At 37.0% G+C, this 15,742-nt stretch overlaps 1 pseudogene; it reads right to left on the bottom strand.

Moving 5' to 3' along the window:
- Positions 1–10,879: 10,879 nt before the first annotated feature.
- Positions 10,880–12,501, bottom strand: LOC102949310 (annotated as a pseudogene).
- Positions 12,502–15,742: the final 3,241 nt, after the last annotated feature.

Raw genomic sequence — 15,742 nt, 5'->3', positions numbered from 1 at the left:
GCTCATCCCAACACGTGCCCTCCTCAATGCCCATCACCCACACTCCCCTCCCTCCCATCCTCCATCAACCCTCAGTTTATTCTGTTTTTAAGAGTCTCTTATGGTTTGGCTGTCTCCCTCTCTAACTTTTTTTTTCCTTCCCCTCCCCCATGTAACCTGTCTCAATTTTAGGCATCAACTAGAAACCACTTTTAGGAAATACTCAGGGTTTGGGATTCACATTACCACTGCCACAGTCAACCTTCACTTTTTTGTTAATGGGATTTAGCCTAAAATATATGCTATTTTGAAGCATAATATAGGCTGGCAGACCATATAGCCCAGCATTTTGAGGATAGCATAATAAACATAGAGAAAACCACACACTAAAAAATCATGGCACTGTTATTTAAAATAGCTTGTTAGACACGATTCAGGTAAGGATTGATACTTGAAGATATTGCGAGTAAAAAGGCTACTGGGTCCACAATTGTCTTTCTCTGACCAGGAAAGAAGCCACCCATCAGGCTGCTTAATCAGAAACAAAATAATTCCTCTCTGAGGAAGACCCATTCTAGTGTTCCAACTGTCTCTGGATCAACAAGGAGAAATAACTATATTAGTAAATGGTTATTCAATCTTGCTTTTAGTAGACATTATAACTACACTCTCCACAAATAATCTCTCCTAATTTCCCATCACCCTTCCTGACCAATAAAAAATCTTGGTGTTGAGACTTACCAAACACATTTTTTTCTTTCTCATCTCTCTCCACTTCCACTTTGCCTATCTCCTTGGAAATATTTTTTTTCCAAATGGCTTTTTCCTCAGTCTTTCCACCTCCACTAATTTGTTAACATTTATTAAAATTTTTTGCTCAGTGGGTACCTACTTTTAGGTGTACAAAGGACTTTTTCTTGATGCCCCAGACTCTGACAGTTAAATATACTCTATTATATGGTTCCACTTGACTACTCTGAACTCTTATATCTCTAACTCTCCTTTACACTAGAATTACCTAAATTTTATGTCTTACTTTCCTTAACATCCTCTGGGCTATCTCATCTACAAATATGGGAAAAATATAAAACTTTAATGAGCCAATATACACCCCACACAGCCTCTTTTTTATTACCCTAGGGAACCTAAAAAATTAGGGGGGCTATCCCTTCGATCATTCATCACCCACAAAGGGGGTGGGTGATCTGAAATTAGTCCACCCTTGACATCATTCAACAAAATAAAAGCCATAGGCACCAATCTTATAAACATGCCTGCCAGGCTCTTTCCCTCTCTCCTTCTGGATATTAGAGGGCCCTATGACTGGTTGGCACTCTCTTCCAGGGATTCCCCTTACTTTGCCAATTCCTGAAATAATAATAAACCTTTTAATTACTTGGAATTAGTGGTTCCTGTGTGGAGTATTTTGACATCTGATACCATTTAATGGAAGGGAACAGCAGATCCAACAAGGGCCAAGGTGCATCATAACACATTTATAGTTGTCATACATTTAATCCAGCTACCTATTTTTTTCCCTCTTCCAGAGAAAGGAATTGTTTAACATTAACTTGACAATGTTCCCTGCCTCACTCTGAACTCCTGTTAGATTCAGACTTACAATTCTTTGTAGGTGGGTCTCATCTTAGGAATGAACAGAATATTTTTAAGCTGGAAATACTGGTATCAAAAATTTATTGAATCTAATCCCTTTTCTGAAGAAAAAAAAACAGCACAACTAGATAAACTAGCTTGACTAGAGCCTGTCAGTTAGCAAAGAATGAATTTAAAAAAATTAAAAAGAATGAAATGGCTAACATATATAGATAGCACATGTTTTTGGTATGTTTCTGGATGTTATGGAAGCAAATTGTTGCTTATGCTGTCACTTGGCTGATGGTGCTCTTATCAAGCACAGTGAGCAAAATTGAGTTTTATTAAATGCCTTTTTTCTCCCTAAAAAAATTGGTTGTAATTAACATTGAAACTCACACTAGAGAATAAACTCACAAAGGAAAAGGAAGTATCTCAGTGGATCAGTATGTTAACAAAGTTACCCTTACCCAGGTTTAATTAAGTCATCAAATTAAAGTTGATATGGTTTATCCATATAATGTCATGAACTTTATGAAAAAACTAAAGTCACAATTATCAGATAGTTAAAAAAAAAAGATAATTGGAGAAATCTGGGTGTGCCCTCTAATCCAATGGGTTATAAAGATAGCAAGATGACTGTTCTCTCCAGACACTCTGAAATGGATCTTGGGAAAAAATGTGCACACTATAACCCATCACAGTAAATAATATGTAAAAACTCTTTTAGAATAACATTAAGGGGAAATTTATTTTTTTTAATTTTTATTATATTTATTTATTTTTGAGAGACAGAGTGAGACAAAGTGAGAGTGCAGGAAGGGCAGGGAGAGAGGGAGACACATAACCCGAAGCAGGCTCCAGGCCCTGACCTTTCAGCACACAATCCAATGTGGAACTCAAACACACAAACTGTGAGATCATGACCTGAGCCGAAGTTGGACGTCTAACCAGCTGAACTACCCAGACGCCTCCGTGGGGAAAATTTAATTTTAAAGCAGATAACGATCTGTAGTGTATGTCTTATGTACCAGATTTCGAAATCTGGAATGTGGTACATAGAAACCACAAGGGAGACTTTGAACATTCGCAAATGGACTTCATACAACACCCTTCATCACAAGATTTTGAAAAAGTGCTTATTATTGTCATCCTTTCATGTACTAAAAGGCTTTCCAAATTTGTTGAAAGGAAACTATTTTTATTGTGGTTTAAAAAAATATTAGATTGTATTTTTTCTACTTAACTTTCAGTACTGAGCTACTCATTTTACCAGGACCACAATTAAGGAAGTTTGTAATGTGTTGCCTGCTGGCCAAAAATTATACTGTTCCTACCATGCTCAATTCTTTAAAATCAAAATTTGCTAACTTTTCTAAAGACATAAAACTTACCTTGGCCTCAGTTAGTCCCATTGACCCTAATAGCAAACATAGATTATGATTATGCATTTGTGACAAGCAGACCAAAGAGATTAGGAACTACACTCCTATTTTAAACTCTACTTTGTTGTAGGAAAATATGGGATAAAAATGTAAAAGACTAATGCAATATACTCAGACTTATCATCAACAGGGCCAAATTGTCTTTCTAAAGAAGCTACCCCACTTTCTGGACTTACAACCAGGACACTTAGCCTGCTGGAGTTGACACCAACAAAAAACTGCTCTGGAGCCCCACTGGAAAGACATCTACCAGGTCCCCCTTATCACTAACAGGGTAGCATAGCTACAAGGGATATACTTTTGGTTCCTTGTGTCACAGCTAAAGTAATATGCACTTCTTATCTACTTGACTTCTACTTAACCAGAATCCCTAAACTGAGATTTCTCAAAATTTTCTGAAGTACATGATGACATAAAGAAAACAGCTTTCTCACAAATATTGGAACAGGCAGATGAAGTCAGAAAATGAGAAGCTTCTGCTCAAAACAATGGAACAAAAAACCCTGCCTCAAATTAGGTATTTCCCTTTTCATCCTAAATTTGAATATGTGCATCTCTAGAATTATACCCAAGTGCTGATCATAGAAAAGCTTTCTATTCTTGCTCTGTTATTTCTACAATGTCTTGCCCCTACTATTATCCTTCTCAATTCTAAAATCTTTGGCATCTTTTTTGGCTGGCATGCTTATGAAACCATTATCACCTATGATTGTTGCTTCTGCTTACTCTTTCCCATTAGCTCTTTTACTCCTTTATAAATACCAGTTCCCTATCCAAGAAGATATCTCTGCCATTACCACTGTCATTTGGCATATAATCCCATCCAAACTGAGTCTCTGACAAATGTCTGAAGTTGGAACATCTTACCCAAAATATGCCCCAAAAGGTTTTTCTTGAAAGAAAACATTTCTTTTTAATATTTAATCCATTGACCTAAATTACTGCAATGAAATCTGACAGGTTATTGGCCCAGCTGAAAGGAGTGGATATTGTTAGGCTGCCCCAACACTAGCTTCACTCAGGTAAACTACAACAATAAAACTGTGTTTTTCTCCCCACCCCCATAGCAATTCATCTATTATTTGTGGGTACAATGTTTTTGTTTTTGTTTTGTTTTGTTTTTGTTGTTGTTGTTGTTGTTGTTGTTGTTGTTGTTGTTTTTGGCCAGTCAATTGGACACCTTGTCATCTACCCATCACTTTGCCCTGTTCTAACTGTATGGTTGCTTGGAGTTTGAACAATTATTTTCTCTGTAAGTCAGAGATAAAATCCTTGCTTCTCAACCAGAGGGCAATTTGTGTTTGGGGTAAACACACTCTTCTGTAAAACACCCATTCTTAGCAGATGGTAGAAATACCTGCACAAAGAAACTCAAAGACTTGAAATCAGTCCAGATTTTCCACTGTTTGGAATGGGTTTTATTCTGGAGTTATTCTTGAAGGAGCAGCCCTTATGGAGTACTGAAGAATTTTGTCATAATACCCAGTTAAGTAATGTAATTATATATTTATACACACAGAAGAGCTAAGATACTGGAATAATCCAAGCTTAAAACATGAAACTATATATATATATATATATATATATATACACATATATATAATTGTTACATATAAAACATAATAGTTATAATAATAGTTATAATGGTTATAACTATTATATATAGTTATATATATACATATATATATATACATATATATATATATATATATATATATATATATATAATGCAGGGAAAGGGCATAGAGAGAAGGAGACAGAGAATCCTAAACAGGCTCCGTACTGCCAGCCTGATGTGAGGCTCAAACTCACAAACCATGAGATCACGACCTGAGCCAAAATCAAGAGTCAGATACTTAACCAACCAAGCCACCCAGGCACCCTGAAACTATATATTTTTTAAAAATTTAATTTACTATTTTCTCCTTATATTTGTGAGGTAAATATTTCCTTCTTCCTGTTTATATAAGAGTTTACCTGTCAGTTGTTCTAGTCTAAGCTGTACTGTTTAAGTTAGCATGTTTGATATCCTAGTAACTGAGATTTTGAATGTAGTAAACCACGTAAATATAGTTCAAAACACAGCTTTCCTAGTTTATCATTAGTTCCATTTAAGAGTGGCACTTAATGTCATTAACCAGCTTTGTCATTTTATTATATTATAGGTCTGAGTTATCAAATATTTCACTTATTTAAAATATTTTTAGCTGAACAACTTCCTTATGAAAACTCCTAAAACCTTATCTTTCATACAAAACAATAATTTTCACTACAAATTGTTAGTATGAAATCGGAAACTGTTCTTCTCAACAAAAATTATGTATTAAACTTAAGGGTAAAGCTTTAGAGATGGCATTATTTTTTTTTTCTAATCTATTTCTCTTTGATTGATAGCTTGGATTTAGTGTAATAATAAAAAAGGAGGAAATTTTGCTTTTTATAAAAGCATTCATTCACACATTATTGTCTCTGTTCTTATCCCCTTATTCTCTTTGTTCTCTAAGAAAATGCCTTATTTTAAGTCAATACATTTATATACACTGTATTTCTTTTTACAGTTTTCCATTTTATATTGTAATATTTAGTGAAGCTAATTCATGAACTAATGTTGCATTTATAACTATTGGACTCTTTCATATTTTTACCTTCTGCTCATCTTTTACAAAAGAATTTTAAAACCTAAATTACATGTTCTTTTATAATTACTAAATGCCTTGTAGTAGATGCTAAAGTCTGGGATTGTGATGCCTCCTGATTTGGTCTTCTTCAAAATTACTTTGGCTGTTCGGGGCCTTTTGTGGTTCCATATGAGTTTTAGGATTGCTTGTTCTAGTTTCGAGAAGAATGCTCGTGCAATTTTGATTGGGATTGCTTTGAATGTGTAGATAGCTTTGGGTAGTATTGACATTTTGACAATATTTATTCTTCCAATCCATGAGCATGGAATGTTTTTCCATTTCTTTATATCTCCTTCAATTTCCTTCATAAGCTTTCTATAGTTTTCAGCATACAGATCTTTTCCATCTTTGGTTAGATTTATTCCTAGGTATTTTATGGTTCTTTGTGCAATTGTGAATGGGATCAGTTTCTTGATTTGTCTTTCTGTTGCTTCATTATTAGTGTATAAGAATGCAACTGATTTTGTATCCTGCAACTTTGCTAAATTCGTGTATCAGTTCTAGCAGACTTCTGGTGGAGTCTATCGGATTTTCCATGTATAATATCATGTCATCTGCAAAAAGTGAAATATTAACTTCATCTTTGCCAATTTGGATGCCATTGATTTCCTTTTGTTGTCTGATTACTGATTCTGGAACTTCCAATACTATGTTAAACAACAGCGGTGAGAGTGGGCATCCCTGTCGTGTTCCTGATCTCAGGGAAAAAGCTCTCAGTTTTTCCCCATTGAGGATGATGTTAGCTGTGGGATTTTCATAGATGGATTTTATGATGTTTAAGTATGTTCCATCTATCCTGACTTTCTCAAGGGTTTTTATTAAGAAAGGGTGCTGGATTTTGTCAAAGGCCTTTTCTGCATCGATTGATAGGATCATATGGCTCTTATCTTTTCTTTTATTAATGTGATGTATCATGTTGATTGATTTGCGAATGTTGAACCAGCCCTGCATCCCAGGAATGAATCCCACTTGATCATGGTGAATAATTCTTTTTATATGCTTTTGAATTCAATTTGCTAGTATCTTATTGAGAATTTTTGCATCCATATTCATCAGGGATATTGGTCTGTAGTTCTCTTTTTTACTGGGTCTCTGTCTGGTTTAGGAATCAAAGTAACACTAGCTTCCTAGTATGAGTCTGGAAGTTTTCCTTCCCTTTCTATTTCTTGGAATAGCTTGAGAAGGATAGGTATTATCTCTGCTTTAAAGTCTGGTAGAACTCCCCTGGGAAGCCATCTGGTCCTGGACTCTTATTTGTTGGGAGATTTTTGATGACTAATTCAATTTCTTTGCTGGTTATGGGTCTGTTCAAGCTTTCTATTTCCTCCTGATTGAGTTTTGGAAGCATGTGGGTGTTTAGGAATTTGTCCATTTCTTCCAGGTTGTCCACTTTGTTGGCATATAATTTTTCATAGTATTCCCTGATAATTGCTTGTATCTCTGAGGGATTGGTTGTAATAATTCCATTTTCATTCATGATTTTATCTATTTGGGTCATCTCCTTTTTTTGAGAAGTCTGGCTAGAGGTTTATGAATTTTGTTTATTTTTTCAAAAAACCAACTCTTGGTTTCTTTGATTTGCTCTACAGTTTTTTCAGATTCTATATTGTTTATTTCTGCTCTGATCTTTATTATTTCTCTTCTTCTGCTGGGTTTAGGCTGTCTTTGCTGTTCTGCTTCTATTTCCTTTAGGTGGGCTGTTAGATTTTGTATTTGGGATTTTTCTTGTTTCTTGAGATAGGCCTGGATTGCAATGTATTTTCCTCTCAGGACTGCCTTCGCTGCATCCCAAAGCATTTGGATTGTTGTATTTTCATTTTCGTTTGTTTCCATATATTTTTAAATTTCTTCTCTAATTGCCTGGTTGACCCACTCATTCTTTAGTAGGGTGTTCTTTAACCTCCATGCTTTTGGAGGTTTTCCAGGCTTTTTCCTGTGGTTGATTTCAAGCTTCATCGCATTGTGGTCTGAAATATGCATTGTATGATTTCAATTCTTGTATACTTGTGAAAAGCTGTTTTGTGACCCAGTATGTGATCTATCTTGGAGAATGTTCCATGTGCACTCGAGAAGAAAGTATATTCTGTTGCTTTGGGATGCAGAGTTCGAAATAGATCTGTCAAGTCCAGCTGATCCAATGTATCATTCAGGGCCCTTGTTTCTTTATTGACCGTGTGTCTAGATGATCTATCCATTTCTGTAAGTGGAGTGTTAAAGTCCCCTGCAATTACCTCATTCTTATCAATAAGGTTGCTTATGTTTGTGAGTAATTGTTTTATATATCTGGGGACTCCTGTATTCGGAACATAGACATTTATAATTGTTAGCTCTTCCTGATGGAAAGACCCTGTGATTATTATATAATGCCCTTTTTCATCTCTTGTTACAGCCTTTAATTTAAAGTCTAGTTTGTCTGATATAAGTATGGCTACTCCAGCTTTCTTTTGACTTCCAGTGGCATGATAAATATTTCTCCATCCCCTCTCAATCTAAAGGTGTCCTCAGATCTAAAATGAGTCTCTTGTAGACAGCAAATAGATGGGTCTTGTTTTTTTATCCATTCGGATACCCTATGTCTTTTGGTTGACACATTTAGTCCATTTACATTCAGTGTTATTCTAAAAAGATATGGGTTTAGAGTCATTATGATGTCCATATATTTCATGCTTGTAGCAATGTCTCTGGTATTTGTCTCACAGGATCCCCCTTAGGAACTCTTGTAGGGCTGGTTTAGTGGTGACAAATTCCTTCAGTTTTTGTTTGTTTGAGAAGACCTTTATCTCTCCTTCTATTCTAAATGACAGACTTGCTGGATAAAGGATTCTTGCCTGCATATTTTTTCTGTCCATCATATTGAGGATCTCCTGCCATTCCTTTCTGGCTTGCCAAGTTTCAGTAGAGAGATCGGTCACGAGTCTTATAGGTCTCCCTTTATAAGTTAGAGCACGTTTATCCCTAACTGCTTTCAGAATTTTCTCTTTATCCTTGTATTTTACCAGTTTCACTATGATATGTCATGCAGAAGATCGATTCAAGTTATGTCTGAAGGGAGTTCCCTGTGCCTCTTGGATTTCAATGCCTTTTTCCTCCCCCAGATCAGGGAAGTTCTCAGCTATTATTTCTTCAAATATATTCAGCACCTTTCCCTCTCTCTTCCTCCTCTGGAATACCAATTATGCGTATATTATTTCTTTTTAGTGCATCACTTAGTTCTCTAATTTTCCCCTCATACTCCTGGATTTTTTTATCTCTCTTTTTCTCAGCTTCTTCTTTTTCCATAATTTTATCTTCTAGTTCACCTATTCTCTCCTCTGGCTCTTCAATCCGAGCCGTGGTTGTCTCCATTTTATTTTGCAGCTCACTGATAGCATTTTTTAGCTCCTCCTGGCTGTTTCTTTGTCCCCTGATCTCTGTAGCAAGAGATTCTCTGCTGTCCTTTGTACTGTTTTCAAGCCCAGCGATTAATTTTATGACTGTTATTCTCAATTCAGTTTCTGTTATTTTGTTTAAATCGTTTTTGATCAGTTTGTTAGCTGTTGCTATTTTCTGGAGGTTTTTTTGAGGGGAATTCCTCGGTTTCGTCATTTTGGATAGTCCCTGGAGTGGTGCCGGACTGCGGGGCACTTCCCCTGTGCTGTCTTGAATAACTTGGTTTGGTGGGCGGGGCCGCAGTTTGACCTGATGTCTGCCCCCAGCCCACCGCTGGGGCCACAGTCAGAATGGTGTGTGCCTTCTCTTTCCCTCTCCTTGGGATGGGATTCACTGTGGGGTGGCGTGGCTTGTCTGGGCTACTTGCACACTGCCAGGCTTGTGGTGCTGGGGATCCGGCATATTAGCTGGGGTGGATAGGCAAGGTGCACATCGACAAGAGGGGCAGGCTCAGCTAGCTTTTCCTTTGGAGGTCCACTTCGGGAGGGGACCTGAGGCACCAGGAGGGAGTCAGACCCGCCAGAGGGATGGATCCGCAGAAGCACAGCGTTGGGTGTTTGTGTGGTGCAAGCAAGTTCCCTGGCAGGAACTGGTTCCCTTTGGGATTTTGGCTGGGGAATGGGTGAGGGAGATGGCGCTGGCGAGCGCCTTTGTTCCCCGCCAAGCTGCGCTCTGTCATCAGGGGCTCAACAACTCTCCCTCCCATTGTCCTCCAGCCCTCCCATTCTCTGAGCAGACCTATTAGCTTATAACCTTCCAGATGTTAAGTCCTGCTTGCTGCCAGAACACACACCGTCTGGCCCCTCCACTTTTGCCAGCCAGACTCAGGGGCTCTGCTTTGCTGGAGGGCTGCCCCTCTGCCCCGGCTCCTTCCCACAAGTCCGTGTAGCGCGCACCGCCTCTCCACCCTTCTTACCCTCTTCCGTGGACCTCTCGTCTATGCTTGCCTCCAGACAATCCATTCTGCTAAACTTCTGGTGATTTTCTGGGTTATTTATGCAGGTTTGGGTGGAATCTAAGTGATCCACAGGACGCTGAGCTCAGAGTCCTCCTACGCTGCCATCTTCCCAGAAGCCCCCTGTGTTTAGTTTTAAACCGCAATTAAATACCAGTAATGAAACAACATTTGCTTGGAAATGTATACATTTATTTTTCTTAAAATATTATTGTCATCAATTTCTCCAATTATTATGTTTTTTATTGTTTGGAACTTTCATTTTTCCAAGCAGGAATTTAATATTACATAAGTCAGATACTGGGAGTGCTGTTAGTAGCTTTCAGGATATTATCTTGAGCTTGGTTGGACTGCAGAATAAGGATTATTTCATTAACCTTGGCACAGAGGAACTCAGGATATTTGAGCATATAAAGAATTTCAGCATCCTCCATTTCCAGCAGTATTTGAGAGAATTTCCCAGCCAGAGTTGGGTGAATGGCTTGAACCAGAGTAACCAGCTTTTCACCCAAAACATTCTTCTGAGTAGTAATTTGATGCCCACACAGATACATTTGACATATCATGACCAACAGGGATGGGCTTCTGGATGGATGCTGGCCTTCCTACTTTAAATTTACGAGGCCTGAAGACATCTGCAACACCAGTAACTTTCTTGAATCTTTGGTTTGCATGTGATCCCAAAGAAGAAGTTTGAGGTTAAACAGCCATGGTCAGGGTTGTTGTACTGGTGATTTGATAGGCTGATTTGATCCCTGGCACTTGTGGTGGTATGAAGGTGCTGACTAATGGCTTATGTGCTACTGCTGTGTGGATAGCATAATGTATATTCTGAGATGGATGATGTTTGTCCCTGAACACAGGCTTGCAAAGATGTGCACTGCACAGTGAGACTGAGGAAGAATCGACATGAAGTTATTTGATGGTGTTTTATTTCAATAGTTGATTATAGGATTATCTTCATCTCTCACAGCTGAGATTCTCTCCATGTAGTTCTTGGTGAGGAAAGCATGGCACTCATCCTTACTCTGTGCAATAGCCACATACAGTGGTTTGGTGATCACAGTGTTCCCATTCATTTCCATGACAGCTTTATTAGCTTCCTCAGGAGTTGTATACCAAACAAAACCAAAGCCTTTGCTGTGGCCTGCCTCCATCATGACCCTGGCACTAGAGATTGTCCCAAAGAGAGAGAATTCTCTTCTCAGTTGTTTGTCATCAATTTCCTCTTCAAGATTTTTCACATAGAGGTTAGCCCCCTTGCCCTTGGTGAGTTTACCTGCTTTATTTGTTCAAATTTGTGTTTTAGTTCATATTGTCTCTCCAGTTTGTTCTGGGCTCTACCAACATAAATTTAATTTCCATTAAGGACTTTTCCATTCATTTCTTCAAAGGCTTTCTTTGCATCTTCCCAATTCTCAAAACTCACAAATCCAAACCCTTTGGATTTTCCACTTTCAAAAGTCATAACTCTCACACTTAATACAGAACCAAACTCACCAAAAATTTCTTTAAGGCATTCATCATCTACACCATCTCCAAAATTCCTGATGTAAACACTGGTAAATATATTTGCTTTAGCTCTGAGCTCTGCCTCCCTTTTTTTGCGAGGTTTAAACTGCCCAAAAAAATTCGCCTACCTTTCAACAGAATACCATTCATCTTTGCAATAGCCCTTTCAGTGGCATCTGATTTCTCAAAATGCACAAATCCAAAACCCCTTGATCCACTTTCATCACTTACTACTTTACAAGAAAGAATGTTTCCAAAGACAGAACATGTATTATAAAGGGACTTATTAACAATAGATGGCAAGATTTTTAATGAATATATTGCCCACTGCACTCTTACAAAGTGATAGGTCATGCTGGGACCACATAATAGGCAGTAGTTTGCCATTCATAATATCAAAGTTCATAGTGTTCAGAGCCCACTCAGTATCCACCTGCACCAAGAAGTTTACATACGCTTAGCCCAGGGAGTGGCGTGTTACCTCATCGCGGCACAACCGAATGGAAAGGATAGGCCCAGCTCTAAGGAATTTCCCATACAACATTGCCTCATTCACTTCAGGGTGCAAGTCTCTGACATAGAGTGTGGACATTTCGAAGTGGGTAACTGAAGCATTCATCTTGAGTTAGATCTTGAGTGAGATCTCCATCAGGCACCAACACCGGAACTCTTTCAGTGGGAGATAGTCAATCAAAGGAGGAATTGAGGCCAGGAATGCTCTGTTTGGCTTCAGCCACAGTTGAAGCTGGAGCTCAGCCGTGGGAAACTGAGACTATGGGCCTCGGTTATGGTGAGTCATGAACATTGCCTATAGATACATATAGCGTGCCTGATTGTGATGCAGTCTGTGCTAGTTCAGTGTCACGTGCATAGGTGTCATAAGCCAAGGGGATGAAGGCAGGCAGGCAGCCTTTCATGTCATGTTTTTTCTGATGGCTAAAATCAGAATTTGCTTTGCTCAGCCTCCTTAGGCACCCAAAGGTAGTGGCCACAACTGTTCCACGGGCTACTTGGATGCAAGAAATGCATCTCCAGGCAGTGAAAAGCAGGTGCTTCAGTGGTCTTTGTCTAACTTGCCTTACTTTTTCTTATCACTAACATTCCACCTCCACTCCTCTCTTCCCCAGCCCCTCTCCACTTCTCACCATCTGTCCTCTGCTCCATCCTTCTCCATCCTTCCCAACCCTTCATGCTTATGTGTGTGTGTGTGTGTGTGTGTGTGTGTGTGTGCTTTCTCTTTTAAGGGTTTTCTGGGGCATGCCAAAGGGGAACGGTCCATGTGTTTAAAAAAATCTCCACGTGGACTCACTGCTGTAACAGCTTGGTGGTGTTTAGATTTTAAGGTTTGTTTGCAAACTATTTTAAAAAACTTAATGAAAGTCTATGGTGGAGGGGAAGAAAAAAAAGAGGTTAGAGAGGGAGAGAGCCAAAGCGTAAGAGACTCTTAAAAACTGAGAACAAACTGAGGGTTGATGGGGGGTGGGAGGGAAGGGAGGGTGGGTGATGTGTATTGAGGAGGGCACCTTCTGGGATGAGCACTAGGTGTTGTATGGAAATCAATTTGACAATAAATTTCACATTAAAAAATAAATAAATAGCCCACTGGGGAAGCCTCAAAAAAATAAAATAAAAAACTTTTTCTGTAATCAAATGAAATACAGAGTTCACTATTTTCTGTAGTAGCTTCAAAATTCTTTAGGCCTGTTATTGCTTATATTTGGTATTAAAATTTTGCTTTAGAATAAATGCTAGCAGCTTAAACCTTAAATTTTCTAGCATGTCTGAGGTATGATAATTTTCATGGATAATAAAATTTTTAAGAATTGAACTATCAGTAGAAAAATGTCATTTTTAGAGCACAATGAAAGCACACTTTATTATTGGTCTGTCTTGAATTAACTAATGGAAATTTGCTGATGTACTATTACACTTTTACATATAAAAATTAGTAAGAGAGAATTAAGGCTTAGTAAAAAGAATTGATATTAATTCTCTAAACTACTCACTGATCATCTTGTTTGGGGAATTCCTGTACCATATGTGTCAAATAGTAATGGAATTTGGACACAAGTTTAGGAAATCAGCAATAATTCCCTAATTTTCTAATAATTCCTTAAACTCTAAAAAGGTATGTTCTTTTCGGGTTGCTTCCAAAAATAACCTTCATGTGACAAAATAGAGATTTTTTTTTTCTCATTATATAGGTCCTTTTGTATTTCATTTTCTTTTATTCTAATAGGTTTGTGTGAAAGATTATTTGCAAAGTGTCTGTAAGGCAAAGCAGTAATATTAAGCAATAGCGCTTTATGATAGATGTGCTATCATGCAAACTGTGGTTTTTAGATACATAGCATCTCTTAATGTCCTAAAGAAAATGAAATATTACATATCAATATCTGATCAGTGACTGTATAAAATACATTAGTGGCTTTTCTTTTTTTAGCTACTTTTAATCAATGCTCATTTATAATATAGCTTAAAAAGATGGAATGTTTTTAGGCTGTTTTTTTTTTCTTTTTTTTCAGGCTGTTCCTATTGGAAAATGGCAGTGAAACTTTAATGTCAAAAGTACAAGACAATAGTTTCAGGTTAGTAAAATTGTTTTCATGATAGTTGAAATTTATATAAAATTGGGTTGATTCCTTCTCCTTTCTTCTAAGTGTTCCTTAAAGACAAATTTGGAAAATAGTTTTTAATGAATCGTGTGTTTTTGTAACACAGCACTTAAGATATCATGGCTAATGAGAAATACCTGTAGGGAAGTAAATACATTATTTTTCTACCCTTCAAAATCTTCTAGCTTTAAGAGTTAAATTGACATGAGGCAAATTAACAGGAGAAAAAAAACAACAACAAGGTTTAATTATGTGTGCACAGAGGCCTAATAATGAAATTGTGATCCAGACATATGAACAAGGCAGATAGTTTTTATACTAGTCACTTAGACAAAGAGACAACAGATCTGTGAGGAATTTACAGGAAAATGAAAACAACTTTGAGAGCTTCAATTAGTAAGAAATTCTAAACGGAATTTGGGCTGGGGTAGTAAATTAGCAAAAAGTAATTAGAGTTGTTTATACAGACTTCTCTACTGTAAATTTCCCATCTCTGGTGATAAGGATATCTCTTTACTTTTGGTGCAAAAAGGATACTTTTTACATGGGAAATTTATTTCTTGCTTTCTGGAAACTAAAATGGGGAAGTCAGAGTGTTCTTCTTTCATTGGCTGTATTTTATGTAATTTTTATTTAAAATAATCAATATTCTAGTGCATTTTGAGAAGGCCTGTCATTGGCCTCTGAATACCTCTTATTTGATATTTTTTTCTTTTTATAATTCCTCCTGGACTGCTCTGTGCTATCGCCATGAATTTTTATACATTGCAAACAAATCTCTGTAAAATGATTAAAATTAATGACATTGCATGTCTGATGTATGATAAGTTCCAAAGTGAGGAAAATAATCAAATAACAAGCTCTCAAATCTTTATACTGGGAAAGATGAATTAATAGTTTTAGTTAGAAAAAAATGAATTGCTAAAATATACTTGTAGATTTATAGTTCACATTTTCCACTAAAACTATAAAATATAATGTACTTTTTTTGAGGATATAAAGTTTCCTTTTAAGTTATGAATGTGAATGAGCACTTCTGAATGAGATAAGGTTTTTCTGGAGAGGTAGTCAAGTCTACCGGGCTGGAAGCCGGAAATATAATTTCCTGGTTATCCTCTAAATTACAAAGACACTCCTTTATCTTCTTTGTGCCTACTGTAAGAATATTATTAGAATGACTGTGAATACTTACATAGGTATTGGTAACGTTTTTATGACTAAATAGACACAACTGGTGACACAACTCTGTTACCTTTTGGGTTGTACTTCACCTTTCTTTTTTTCCAAACAAAGGTTTTTTGACAAATCAAGGTAGGTTATTAAAATAAATATCCTATATGACATAATATCCTTACTTGAAATTTTACATTCATATTTCATATTACTTATAAACTACAAGTTTTTCAAAAATTTTAAAAATTGTCAGCAAGTTAGTATTTTTGATTCAATAAAAATTTATTAAAATATTAACTTTTTATTCTAAATTTTAGGACAATATTGGGAAACTCCTCTTTTCCAGGAGTCAGTGTGTGAAAC

This window comes from Panthera tigris, chromosome X (assembly GCF_018350195.1).
Source record: "Panthera tigris isolate Pti1 chromosome X, P.tigris_Pti1_mat1.1, whole genome shotgun sequence".
NCBI classification, from domain to species: domain Eukaryota; kingdom Metazoa; phylum Chordata; class Mammalia; order Carnivora; family Felidae; genus Panthera; species Panthera tigris.
This window is presented reverse-complemented; position numbering and strand designations above follow the sequence as displayed.